Here is a 13,565-nt window from a genome sequence, read left to right as displayed (position 1 = left end):
CACCGCCCCCGGCCCGGCCGGGGGACCGGGGCCTCGCTAATTAATTAATGCATTCATTAATTAACTCCCGGCACCCCCCCCCGGCCCGGCCTGGCCGCGGGCCCGGGACTGCCCCGCCCCGGGGGGCTTCGCTAATTAATTAATGCATTCATTAATTAACTCCCGGAACTGCCCCAGGAATTCCTGACCCACACCGAGGAAGTTCGCAAATTAATTAATTTGTTAATTAATTCCCGACCTGGCCCGGTGAGGGGGAGGGGGGGGGGGTGTTTGCAAATATTAATGAATTTCTTCATTAATTAACTCCCGGAACTGCCCCGGGGATTCCCGAGCCGGTCCGGGGAGCGGAGGGTTTCGCAATTAATGAATTTATTAATTAATTAAATCCCGGAACTGCCCCGGGGATTCCCGAGCCGGCCCGGGGGGAATGGGGGGGGGGTAGGGGGGGTTTCGCAATTAATTTAAAAATTAATTAATTAATTAAATCCCGGAATTGCCCCGGGGATTCCCGAGCCGGCCCGGAGGGGGGGGAGTTGGCAAATATCAATTAATTTATTAATTAATAAATTTATTAATTAATTCCCGCCCCGGCCCGGGGGGTTCGCCCCGCCCCTTTCCTCCCCAGGTGGGCGTGGCCACGGCTGAGCCTCGCCCCGCCCCCAAAACAGCCCCGGATCCCAAGCCGGGACCCCCGAATTGCCCGGGGGAAACTGAGGCACAACCCCGCCCCCTCCCTATACTGGGACCCCCCCCAAATCCCCGCCCCCAAATTCCCCCCCCCCCCCCGAATTCCCGCCCCTTCCTGGAACTGCCGCATTCCAGGGGAAACTGAGGCACAGCCCCCCCCCACCTCATTCTGGAAACCCCCGGAATTTCTCCCCGCCCCCCGCCAAAGCCCCGCCCCCAAATCAAATCCCCGCCCCCAAATCCCCGCCCCCAATTCCCCGCTCTTTCCCGGAGCTGCAGAATTCCTGGGGAAACTGAGGCACAAAATCTCCCCCTCCCCATCCTGGGACCCCCCAAATCCCCGCTCCTTCCTGGAGCTCCAACATTCCGGGGGAAACTGAGGCACCAATCGCCCCTCCTCATCCTCGGATCCCCCCGCCCCAAATTCCCGCCCCAAATTCCCGCCCCAAATTCCCGCTGCTTCCTGCAGCATTCCAGGGGGGAAACTGAGGCACAAATCCCCGTTATCCTCTGACCCCCGCCCTCCCCCAAATCCCCGCTCCTTCCTGGAGCTGCAGAATTCCTGGGGAAACTGAGGCACAAAATCTCCCCCTCCCCATCCTGGGACCCCCCAAATCCCCGCTCCTTCCTGGAGCTCCAACATTCCGGGGGAAACTGAGGCACCAATCCCAACCCCCCCCTCCTCATCCTCGGATCCCCCCGCCCCAAATTCCCGCCCCAAATTCCCGCTCCTTCCTGCAGCATTCCAGGGGAAACTGAGGCACATCTCACACCCCCCCCCCTCCCCCATCCTATGACCCCCGAAATTCCCACCCCAAATTCCCACCCCAAATTCCCACCCCAAATTCCCGCCCCAAATTCCTTCTCCTTCCTGGAGCTGCCTCATTCCAGGGAGGGAAACTGAGGCACGAATCCCCTGATCCCCCCCCCAAATTCCCACCCCAAATTCCTGCCCCAAATTCCTTCTCCTTCCTGGAGCTGCCTCATTCCAGGGAGGGAAACTGAGGCACGAATCCCCCCCTTCCTCATCGTCGGACCCCCCCAAATTCCCACCCCAAATTCCCCCCTGTGGAAAACGCCATTCACTTGTGTTAACATTTTAGAGGTTTGATAGTAATGAAAATAATAATGAAAATTGTAATAAAAATGGTAATGAAATAGTAACAAAATGGAAATAATAGAGTAATAAAAATGGTAAAAAATTAGTAACAGAATAGTAATAAAATAGTAATAAAAATGGTAAAAAATTAGAAACAAAGTAGTAATAAAATTGTAATAAAAATGGTAAAAAATTAGAAACAAAGTAGTAATAAAATAGTAATAAAAATGGTAAAAAATTAGTAACAAAATAGTAACGAAATAATAATGAAAACAGTTATAAAAATTGTAATAAATTAGTAACAAAATAGTAATAAAATAGTAACAAAATGGTAATAATAGAGTAATAAAAATGGTAAAAAAATAGTAACAGAATAGTAATAAAATAGTAATAAAAATGGTAAAAAATTAGCAACAAAATAGTAACAAAATAATGAAAATAGTGAATAAAATGGCAATAAAATAGTAACAAAATAGTAATTAAATAGTAACATAATGGTAATAATATAGTAATAAAAATGGTAATAAATAGTAACGGAATAGTAATAAAATAGTAATGAAAATGGTAATAAAATAGTAACAAAATAGTAACAAAATAGTAATACAATCATAATAAAATAGTAATGAAATAGCAATAAATTAGTAATAAAACAGCAATAAAATAGTAACAACATAGTAATAAATTAGTAATAAAAATTGTAATGAAATAGTAATGAAATAGTAATAAATTAGTAACAAAACAGTAATAAAATAGTAATAAAAATGGTAGTAAAATAGTAACAAAATAGTAATGAAAATGATAATAAAATAGTAATAAAATTGTAATAAAAATGGTAATAAAATAGTAACAAAATTATAATAAAATTGTAATAAAAATGGTAATAAAAGAGTAATAAAAGAGTAATAAAATAGTAATAAAAATTAGGATGTTAAGAATATTAAAAGTACAATACAATATAAATAAACAATAAAACAATAGAAAGTCAAGAATTTTACTCAAAAATTTACTTGAAAATAGGAAACAATAAGAAGTTTTTTATTTGAAAATTTACTTCAAAATTGACTTTAAAACAGGAAACAATAAGAAGTTTTTTATTTTAAAATTTGCTTGAAAACAGGAAACAATAAGAAGTTTTTTATTTTAAAATTTGCTTGAAAACAGGAAACAATAAGAAGTTTTTTATTTTAAAATTGACTTGAAAACAGGAAACAATAAAAAGTTTTTTATTTTAAAATTGACTTGAAAACAGGAAACAATAAAAAGCAAAGAATTCCGGCTCTCCGGGTGCCTGGGACTCGGCCAAAAATGGATTTTTACATCTTGGCTAACAAAGGATTTAAAAGCAATCATTTATTGCATCTTTTTACATTTCTACATGATTTAATTTTTTTTTTTAATTTAATTTTTTTCTCGGCCCTTGGTGTCCGCTGCTGTTATCTCTGGCCAAGAGTGAAGAATTCTTGGTTATCTCATTAAATTTTTGTGTTCCTTACAGAAATTATCACAGAGCTCCGATGTTAATGGGATTTTATAGCCTAAAAACTGTACCCACCTCACTGCTTGAAAGAGATGAGTGCAGCAAAACGCTCCAACAGAACACGGACAGCACTCGTGGTAATTACTATGCAATCCTAATTGATTTTTGTTAATTGTAATGATTAATTGAATGTTTGCCAAGAGCCAATCAGATCGTGTGTGTTTTCCACACTGTTCATATGCTGGATGCTAAGAGATGTTCATCAATAGTGCCCTGTAAATCTGCTCCCATTTTCGGTTCTGGAAATAATTTATACTGTGCCAAATAATATGTGCTGTAAAATATAAATGATGTAGAGTATGGAATGTACTACCTATATAATGCATAATATGCTATATATATGTAATATACAACATATAATATATAATATATAATATATAATATATAATATATAATATATAATATATAATATATAATATATAATATATGTATAATGTAAAATATTTAATACACAATATATATGTATTACACTATATCCATAATATACAATGTATAGTATATAGTATACAATATATATTATATATTATATATTTTACAATACATATTATATATTATATATATATTATATATATATTATATATTATATATTATATATTATATATTATATATTATATATTATATATTATATATAATATATTATATATTATATATTATATATTATATTACAGATTACATATTACATATTATAGCTTGTATATTATAGATTATAATACTATACTATATATACTATATAATATATAATACATAATATGTATAATATAAAATATTTAATACACAATATATAATATATGTAATATATATGTATTACACTATATCCATAATGCACAATGTATAGTATATAGTATACAATACATATTATATATTATATATTATATATTATATATTATATTACATATTACATATTACATATTGTATATTATAGATTGTATATTATAGATTATAATACTATACTATATATACTATATATACTATATATTATACTATAATAAAGTATATTATATACTAATTATAATACATAATTAAAATACGATTGTAATACTAATATACTATATATAAGATATAGTCTACTGTAATAGATTATATTTATAATATTATAATATATAATATATAATATATCATTTATTATCTAAATAATTAATTATTTATATAATATGCTGTATATATAATCTATTATGTACTATCTATAACATATCTAATCTACAATATACTCTATATATATTATTTTTATAATATATACTATACTATATCTGTAACAAACGATATCTATAATATATATTATGCTATATATATAATATACTATTTCTATAATATAAAGTGCTATATATAATACACTATCTGTAATATATATAATATTCTATATATAACAAACTGTACCCATAATCTACAACATATTATATATATAATGTACTATAAATATTATATACAACATAACACAACATAACATATGTAATATGCTATTTATATAATATATAAGTGATTTTTCCTTTTGTTCTCTTCCTTTTCTAGTGAATTGCCTCAGCAAAACCTTTTCTCCTCTGTCGAATTAACAACTCCAAATTTCAAGTGAAATCGTGAAAGTCTCACTAATTGTCTTTTTTTAATCAAATTTAAGAAAGAAACCTCGGAGTTGTTTTCCTTTTTGAGCAAACAGAAGAGAATTCAGTCACTGCCTGCAAGGAGCACGGTCCTGCATCCTGGATTTTGGGGGCTCCTGGATTTTTGGGGAACCTGGATTTGGGGTGATCCTGGATTTTTGAGGATCCTGGAGTTTGGGGTCCATTCCTGCACCTGGATTTTGGGGGATCCAGGATTTTGGAGGTCCTGGATTTTTGGGGTCCATTCCTGCACCTGGATTTTGGGGCTCCTGGATTTTGGAGGCTCTGGAATTTCGGGCTCCTGGATTTTGGGGCTCTGAATTTTGGGGCTCTGGAATTTTGGACTCCTGGATTTGGGGGCTCCTGGATTTTGGGGCTCTGGATTTTGGGGGCTCTGGAATTTTGGGGGCTCTGGATTTTGGGGATCCTGGATTTTGGGGCTCTGGATTTTGGGGACCTCGGATTTTGGGGCTCCTCGATTTTGGAGCTCCTGGATTTTGGGGTTCCTCGATTTCGGAACTCCTGGATTTTAGGGGGTGCTGGATTTTGGGGCTCTGGATTTTTGGGGCTCCTGGATTTTTGGAGCTCTGGATTTTGGGGATCCCGGATTTTGGGGCTCTGGATTTTGGGGACCTCGGATTTTAGGGTTCCTCGATTTTGGAGCTCCTGGATTTTGGGGTTCCTCGATTTTGGAGCTCCTGGATTTTAGGGAGTGCTGGATTTGGGGGCTCTGGATTTTTGGGCTCCTGGATTTTGGGGCTCTGGATTTTGGGGCTCCAGGATTTTTGGGGCTCCTGGATTTTTGGAGCTCTGGATTTTGGGGATCCCGGATTTGGGGGCTCTGGATTTTGGGGATCACGGATTTTGGAGAGTCCTGGATTTTGGGGCTCCTCGATTTTGGAGCTCCTGAATTTTGGGGTTCCTCGATTTTGGGACTCCTGGATTTTAGGGGGTGCTGGATTTTGGGGCTCTGGATTTTTGGGCTCCTGGATTTTGGGGGCTCTGGATTTTGGGGATCCCGGATTTTGGGGATCCCGGATTTTGGGGCTCTGGATTTTGGGGACCTCGGATTTTAGGGTTCCTCGATTTTGGAGCTCCTGGATTTTGGGGTTCCTCGATTTTGGAGCTCCTGGATTTTAGGGAGTGCTGGATTTGGGGGCTCTGGATTTTTGGGCTCCTGGATTTTGGGGGCTCTGGAATTTTGGGCTCCTGGATTTTGGGGCTCCAGGATTTTTGGGGCTCCTGGATTTTTGGAGCTCTGGATTTTGGGGATCCCGGATTTGGGGGCTCTGGATTTTGAGGATCCCGGATTTTGGGGAGATGCTGGATTTTGGGGTGTTTCTCTCCCTCGCTGCCCCCTGGATAACCTTTCCGGGCTGCGCATGCGCACTGAGCTCTGAGTTACGTAATTAAGCAATTATGCCCCAATCAAGCCTCATTATTTCAGAGATAAAATCACAGCTTGGATTCCAAACCCGGAATTGTCCCGACTTTGTCCGTCCCAAGGCCAGGATCAGAACTGGGATCTTGTTTTTCCCAATATTCCATCCTGTGTCCTGATTTTCACACGGAATGTCTGTGATTTTATTATAAGTAATAAAGGAAAAGTGTTTTTTATTTATATTATATTATATTATATTATATTATATTATATTATATTATATTATATTATATTATATTATATTATATTATATTATTACATTACATTACATTACATTACATTACATTACATTACATTACATTATTTTTTTTCTAACATCTATATAATGATATTTTACATAATGTATATTGTAATCCATATATAAAACAAATATAATATATTATATATGTATATAATATATACATCTTAGAATATATATTTTTATATATCTTTTTATTTTCTAAAATACTGATATAGTTACAATTTAGCACGAATCATATCCATTTATGACACTAATTAATCCCATATACTTTTCCTTTTCTACTTAATAACAAGTAATAGCAAAAAAGTATTTTATACATATTACATTAGAATGTATTTTAAAATATTAAAATATATTTTAATATATAAATTATTAATATTATAATCATTAATATTAATATTATAAATTATATTTATAAAATTATAAAATAAATTATATATATTATATATAATATAGATATATTTTATCTAGCTATAATATAGATAATATATATAAAAATATATATAGAATATTTTTATATATAATATATATATAAAAATATATATTATATATATAAAATATATATTATATATAAATATAATAAAAATATATTATTATATATATTTTATATAAATAAATATATACTTACATATATTTTATATATATAAAATATATATAAAATATTTCTATTAATATGTATATAATATACATATAAAATAGATATATTTTTTATATTCTAAAATATTGATATAATTACAATTTAGCACGAATCACATCCATTTATCACCCCCACCCCCTCCCTCCAAATTCCCACCCCAAATTCCCGCTCCTTCCTGGAGCTGCCGCATTCCTGGGTGTTATAAATGACCAACAAGTGTAGCCATGATATTTTCTGGAAAATCCTTTCCTTGGGATTCTTCCTCCTGAGAAGCTGAGAGGCCTCAGGAACAAACTGTGACCGTTGATTATCTGCTGCTGTGGGATGCAACAGGAACAAAAACTGTGACCGTTGATTATCTGCTGCTGTGGGATGCAACAGGAACAAACTGTGACCATTGATTATCTGCTGCTGTGGGATGCAACAGGAACAAACTGTGACCGTTGATTATCTGCTGCTGTGGGATGCAACAGGAACAGAATGTGACCATTGATTATCTGCTGCTGTGGGATGCAACAGGAACAGTGACCATTGATTATCTGCTGCTGTGGGATGCAACAGGAACAGAAGGTGACCATTGATTATCTGCTGCTGTGGGATGCAACAGGAACAAACTGTGACCGTTGATTATCTGCTGCTGTGGGATGCAACAGGAATAAACTGTGACCGTTGATTATCTGCTGCTGTGGGATGGAACAGGAACAGAATGTGACCGTTGATTATCTGCTGCTGTGGGATGCAACAGGAACAGAAGGTGACCATTGATTATCTGCTGCTGTGGGATGCAACAGGAACAAACTGTGACCGTTGATTATCTGCTGCTGTGGGATGCAGCAGGAACAAAAACTGTGACCGTTGATTATCTGCTGCTGTGGGATGCAACAGGAACAGAACGTGACCGTTGATTATCTGCTGCTGTGGGATGAAACAGGAATAAACTGACCATTGATTATCGGCTGCTGTGGGATGCAACAGGAACAAACTGTGACCATTGATTATCTGCTGTTGTGGGATGCAACAGGAACAAAAACTGTGACCATTGATTATCTGCTGCTGTGGGATGAAACAGGAACAGAATGTGACCATTGATTATCTGCTGCTGTGGGATGCAACAGGAACAAACTGTGACCGTTGATTATCTGCTGTTGTGGAATGAAACAGGAACAAACTGTGACCGTTGATTATCTGCTGCTGTGGGATGCAACAGGAACAAACTGTGACCATTGATTATCTGCTGCTGTGGGATGCAACAGGAACAAACTGTGACCGTTGATTATCTGCTGCTGTGGGATGCAACAGGAACACAAACTGTGACCGTTGATTATCTGCTGCTGTGGGATGCAACAGGAACACAAACTGTGACCGTTGATTATCTGCTGCTGTGGGATGCAACAGGAACACAAACTGTGACCGTTGATTATCTGCTGTTGTGGAATGAAACAGGAACAAACTGTGACCGTTGATTATCTGCTGCTGTGGGATGCAACAGGAACAAACTGTGACCGTTGATTATCTGCTGCTGTGGGATGCAACAGGAACAAACTGTGACCGTTGATTATCTGCTGCTGTGGAATGAAACAGGAACAAACTGTGACCATTGATTATCTGCTGCTGTGGGATGCAACAGGAACAAACTGTGACCATTGATTATCTGCTGCTGTGGGATGCAACAGGAACAAAAACTGTGACCGTTGATTATCTGCTGCTGTGGGATGCAACAGGAACAGAATGGGACCATTGATTATCTGCTGCTGTGGGATGCGAAAGTTGCAGCTGGGATTGGTCCCATGTTGGATGTTTCTAATCAATGGCCAATCACAGCCAGCCACAGCCACGAGCCATTGTTATTCTTTCTTTTTCTATTCTCAGCCAGCCTTCTGATGAAATCCTTTCTTTTATTCTTTTAGTATAGTTTTAATATAATATATATCATAAAATAATAAATCAAGCCTTCTGAAACATGGAGTCAGCATTCTCGTCTCCGCCCTCTTCCTCACACCCCTGCAAACGCTGTCACAAACAAGAAATCCAAATTAATAAATGCAAAGGATTTGATTTTTGTGATTAAAATTTCAGTTCTCAAAAGCCCCAGCCAAAGGGGCAGCGAGGAGCCTGGGATGGGCCCTGCATGAACCCAGATCCGACCCCTATCACATTGAACCTCCTTCTGTTCATGTCATAAATGATCAGTCAGAAATCCAATTTAATAAATGTGAAATATTTTTATTTTTGTGATTAAAAATTCAGTTCTCAAAACCCAAATTCATTTCTCAAAACCCAAATTCATTTCTCAAAACCCAAATTCATTTCTCAAAACCCACAGCCAAAGGGACAGCGTGGAGCCCGGGATGGGCGCTGGGCGAACCCAGATCCGACCCCTATCACATTGGATCCCCCTCTGTTCATGTTATAAATGATCAATAAGAAATCCAAATTAATAAATGCGAAAGATTTGATTTTTGTGATTAAAATTTCAGTTCTCAAAAGTCACAGCCAAAGAGGCAGCGTCGAGCCCGGAATCGGTGCTGGGTGAACCCGGATCCGACCTGTATTGCATTGAATCCCCCTCTGTTCGTGTTATAAATGACCAATGAGAAATCCAAATTAATAAATGTGAAAGATTTTATTTTTGTGAGTAAAAATACGGTTCTCAAAAAAAGCCAAAGAGACAGCATCGGGATTGGTGCTGGGTGAACCCAGATCCAACCTCTATCAAATCGGATCCCCCTCTGTTCATGTTATAAATTATCAGTCAGAAATCCAATTTAATAAATGTGAAATATTTTTATTTTTGTGACTAAAAATTCAGTTCTCAAAAGTCACAATCAAAGAGACAGCGTGGAGCTCGGGATCGGTGCTGGGTGAACCCAGATCCAACCTCTATCACACAGGATCCCCCTCTGTTCATGTTATAAATAATCAATAAGAAATCCAAACTAATAAATGTGAAAGATTTTATTTTTGTGACTAAAAATATGGTTCTCAAAACCCAAATTCATTTCTCAAAACCCAAATTCATTTCTCAAAACCCAAATTCATTTCTCAAAACCCACAGCCAAAGGGGCAGCGTGGAGCCCGGGATGGGCCCTGCATGAACCCAGATCCGACTCCTATCAAATCGGATCCCCCTCTGTTCATGTTATAAATGATCAGTCAGAATTCCAATTTAATAAATGCAAAAGATTTTATTTTTGTGACTAAAACTTCAATTCTCAAAAGTCACAGCCAAAGAGGCAGCGTGGAGCCTGGGATCAGCGCTGGGTGAGCCCAGATCCGACCTCTATTGCATTGAATCCCCCTCTGTTTGTGTTATAAATGATCAATAAGAAATCCAAATTAATAAATTCGAAAGATTTTTATTTTTGTGACTAAAAATTTGGTTCCCAAAAGTCGCAGCCAAAGGAACAGAGTTGAGGCCGGGATCGGTGCTGGGTGAACCCAGGTCTGACCTCTATCACACAGGATCTCCCTGTGTTCATGTTATAAATGATCAATCCGAAAGCCAAATTAATAAATGTGAAAGATTTTAATTTTGTGACTAAAAATACGGTTCTCAAAACCCAAATTCAGTTCTCAAAACCCAAATTCGGTTCTCAAAACCCAAATTCGGTTCTCAAAACCCAAATTCAGTTCTCAAAACCCACAGCCAAAGGGACAGCGTGGAGCCCGGGATAGGCCCTGCATGAACCCAGATCCGACCTCTATCACACAGGATCCCCCTGTGTTCATGTTATAAATGATCAGTCAGAAATCCAATTTAATAAATGCAAAAGATTTTATTTTTGTGACTAAAAATTCGGTTCTCAAAAAAAGCCAAAGAGACAGCATCGGGATCGGTGCTGGGTGAACCCAGACCTGACCTCAATTGCATCGGATCTCCCTGTGTGCATGTTATAAATTATCAACAAGAAAGCCAAAATAATAAATGTGAAAGATTTTATTTTTGTGGCTAAAAATACGGTTCTCAAAACCCAAATTCGGTTCTCAAAACCCAAATTCATTTCTCGAAACCCACAGCCAAAGGGACAGCGTGGAGCCCAGGATGGGCCCTGCATGAACCCAGATCCAACCTCTATCACATCAGATCCCCCTCTCTTCATGTTATAAATGATCAATCAGAAATCCAAATTAATAAATGCAAAGGATTTTATTTTTGTGATTAAAAATTCAGTTCTCAAAAGTCACAGCCAAAGAGGCAGCGTGGAGCCTGGGATGGGCGCTGGGTGAGCCCAGATCCGACCTCTATTGCATTGAACCTCTCTCTGTTCATGTCATAAATGATCAGTCAGAAATCCAATTTAATAAATGTGAAATATTTTTATTTTTGTGATTAAAATTTCAGTTCTCAAAAGTCACAGCCAAAGGGGCAGCGTGGAGCCCGGAATCGGTGCTGGGTGAACCCAGATCTGACCTCTATCACACAGGATCCCCCTCTGTTCATGTTATAAATGACCAATGAGAAATCCAGTTTAATAAATGCGAAAGATTTTATTTTTGTGACTAAAAATACGGTTCTCAAAAAAAACCAAAGAGACAGCATCGGGATTGGTGCTGGGTGAACCCAGATCCAACCTCTATCAAATCGGATCCCCCTCTGTTCATGTTATAAATTATCAGTCAGAAATCCAATTTAATAAATGTGAAATATTTTTATTTTTGTGACTAAAAATTCAGTTCTCAAAAGTCACAATCAAAGAGACAGCGTGGAGCTCGGGATCGGTGCTGGGTGAACCCAGATCCAACCTCTATCACACAGGATCCCCCTCTGTTCATGTTATAAATAATCAATAAGAAATCCAAACTAATAAATGTGAAATATTTTATTTTTGTGACTAAAAATATGGTTCTCAAAACCCAAATTCATTTCTCAAAACCCAAATTCATTTCTCAAAACCCAAAGTCATTTCTCAAAACCCACAGCCAAAGGGACAGCGTGGAGCCCGGGATGGGCCCTGCATGAACCCAGATCCGACTCCTATCAAATCGGATCCCCCTCTGTTCATGTTATAAATGATCAGTCAGAATTCCAATTTAATAAATGCAAAAGATTTTATTTTTGTGACTAAAACTTCAATTCTCAAAAGTCACAGCCAAAGAGGCAGCGTGGAGCCTGGGATCAGCGCTGGGTGAGCCCAGATCCGACCTCTATTGCATTGAATCCCCCTCTGTTTGTGTTATAAATGATCAATAAGAAATCCAAATTAATAAATTCGAAAGATTTTTATTTTTGTGACTAAAAATTTGGTTCCCAAAAGTCGCAGCCAAAGGAACAGAGTTGAGGCCGGGATCGGTGCTGGGTGAACCCAGGTCTGACCTCTATCACACAGGATCTCCCTGTGTTCATGTTATAAATGATCAATCCGAAAGCCAAATTAATAAATGTGAAAGATTTTAATTTTGTGACTAAAAATACGGTTCTCAAAACCCAAATTCAGTTCTCAAAACCCAAATTCGGTTCTCAAAACCCAAATTCAGTTCTCAAAACCCAAATTCAGTTCTCAAAACCCACAGCCAAAGGGAAGCGTTGAGCCCGGGATAGGCCCTGCATGAACCCAGATCCGACCTCTATCACACAGGATCCCCCTGTGTTCATGTTATAAATGATCAGTCAGAAATCCAATTTAATAAATGCAAAAGATTTTATTTTTGTGACTAAAAATTCGGTTCTCAAAAAAAGCCAAAGAGACAGCATTTGGATCGGTGCTGGGTGAACCCAGATCTGACCTCGATTGCATCAGATCTCCTTTTGTTCATGTTATAAATTATCAATCAGAAAGCCAATTTAATAAATGTGAAAGATTTTATTTTTGTGACTAAAAATACGGTTCTCAAAACCCAAATTCTGTTCTCAAAACCCAAATTTGGTTCTCAAAACCCAAATTCAGTTCTCAAAACCCACAGCCAAAGGGACAGTGTGGAGCCTGGGATAGGCCCTGCATGAACCCAGATCCAACCTCGATTGCATTGAATCCCCCTCTGTTCATGTTATAAATGATCAATCAGAAATCCAAACTAATAAATGCGAAAGATTTTATTTTTGTGACTAAAAACTCAGTTCTCAGAAGTCCCAGCCCAAGGGGCAGCGTGGAGCCGCGGATCGGCGCTGGCTGAGCCCAGCTCCGGCCTCAGTGGCCTCGGATCCCGCTCTGTTCACCCGCGCCGTTTCCCCCAGGGCTGTTTTGATCCCGTTTTCCTGCCTGGGCCGGGGGTGCCCCGGGTTCTTTTGTCCCCCCACGCACGATCGTGAATTTCCTTTCACCGTGCGGGGCTGGGCAATCGCTGCGTTATTTTACAGCCGCAGCGAACTCTGACGGTGTCGGGGCAAGCG

Source organism: Agelaius tricolor, unplaced genomic scaffold (genome assembly GCF_023055355.1).
Source record: "Agelaius tricolor isolate 1412-34295 unplaced genomic scaffold, bAgeTri1.0.p SCAF_68, whole genome shotgun sequence".
Taxonomy (NCBI): domain Eukaryota; kingdom Metazoa; phylum Chordata; class Aves; order Passeriformes; family Icteridae; genus Agelaius; species Agelaius tricolor.
The sequence above is the reverse complement of the archived record's forward strand: the minus strand, read 5'-3'. Positions refer to the sequence as shown.